Here is a 1,938-nt window from a genome sequence, read left to right as displayed (position 1 = left end):
ACTTGGGCAACTGGGAGGTCAGTCAGGCCTTTCCCTGAGACGGTCAATACCGAGGAGGAGCAGGCTTGAGTGGGAGCCTGCAAAATTTACTAAACTGAATTATGGATACTGGATTTAAGGTGCGGGTGTGGAGTTCAAATGAGAGATCAGGTTGTGCATAGAGATTTGTGAATCTTTGGCACAGAGTGATACTAGTTGAAGCCATTGGGATGAGTGAGATAGGAAATGTGAGTCAAGCGAGAAATCTTTCCTCAGCTCTTCCACTTCAGGGGCCTGTCGACATGACAGCAGCTCCAAGTGAGGGGCAATTATTCCTCAGACTGATGCCAGCAGATGAGAGGAAAGGTTATAACAGCGTTTCCTAAGGTGTAGTTATGCTGAAAAATTGTTCCCTGAGAAAAACCATACACATACACACACAGACTCACACGCGCACACACACTGTTCCATGATCAAATATGTTTGGGGAAATCTGCATACTATACATACCATATTCTCCGCTTAGAGAACATTAAGGACTGACTAACTCCCTTGTAAAAATCTTTTTCTTCTTTAACTCAGCTTTCCCCATGAGCCAGCCCTTGTGGGAGTTATTCCAGAATCTGGACGTCTCAGGGTGAAGGAAGAGAGAGCACCAGCTTGCCCAGAAGCATGGCTAAGTCAAGCACTGGAGAGAGTATCCCTCTCTTCATTCATCAGATGAAAATATTGTGGCTCAGTGGTCAGTTCCACATTTGACAGCTGGCTGGGAATCCATTGGGGTTATCACTTAGTCTCTTGACCCTTTCAATCTAAGAGAATCCCAGTAGATACAGCAGAGTGAGAAATAGAAACATATTTTTCAAAATCTACTGCTCACAGTATTTCTAAAATAGCATTCTCTTGTGGTCTTGAATTTGAGTCCCACTTGTGAGGATCAAGGCTGCCCCAGGGAGAGAAGCCCAAGGCGTCCTGGCCTACATACCGATCTATATCATCTTCTTATATATCTCACATAGGACGTCCTGACCTGATTCGTATCCAAAGTTATACGACCACCCGATAACCAGATTCCACCTGCACTGATACCATTGTAACGACTTTTTTACATGATCTCTCCTTTGTCTGGTAAAAAATAACTCACTTACCTATGCCTTATAAATTTAGCCCTAACCTTCAACACATTGCAGCTCTTCACTACCTATGGGTCCTGTCCCCACGCCATTCTCTGAATAAAGGGGCACTACTACCAGACCTTGAGAGTCCAAGAAATCTTTCTTTCGACTCCTCAGCTTGCTGAGCCCACATCACCAGCTCTGGTACTTCTTAGTTGTGTAATCTTGGGCAAATTGTCTGACCTCTTTGAGCCTCTGTTTTATCATCTGTAAATGGGGATATAACAGTAACTCTCTAGTAGGATTATTATTAGATGTTACTATTAATATAACTGAAGCTGAAAGTTGAGATTTGCTTAGTGTCTCACATCCAACAGAGATAAAACTGGGACTGAAACCCAGGTCTTTGGGCTCTAAATATGGGGCTCCCTCTACTAACCAAATCATTTCTACAAGTGTCCTTTGGATTGTGCCTTGAGGTTTGCCCTTGACAGTACCCTTACATAAGGACAGTCCAGCTTCTGAGACACAGAAGTCTGAAGATAGTCACCTGATCAAACTGGAGACCAAAGATTTTAAAGAAGGCAGCTGGAGGGAGGGTAGGGAGAAGGTGGAGTGGCTTAGGAGACATTCCTAAGTCTCAGTCCTAGAAAACGTTTTAAAATATTGAATGGGAAACTCTGGTGGTAGGGCTAGGTTTACTTCTTTTTGAACAGATCCAGGTAATTCTGAGGTGTCACCTTGATTAAGGAAGCACTATCTTTTCCTGGAGAAAAGTCAACACCAAAATCACCCCAGAACCCACCAGGGCTCACAGATTAGCCCCAGAACCAACTTGCTCTTT

Source organism: Equus przewalskii, unplaced genomic scaffold, assembly GCF_037783145.1.
Source record: "Equus przewalskii isolate Varuska unplaced genomic scaffold, EquPr2 ChrUn-13, whole genome shotgun sequence".
In the NCBI taxonomy this organism is placed as follows: Eukaryota; Metazoa; Chordata; class Mammalia; order Perissodactyla; family Equidae; genus Equus; species Equus przewalskii.
Note: the sequence above shows the minus strand (reverse complement) of the source record.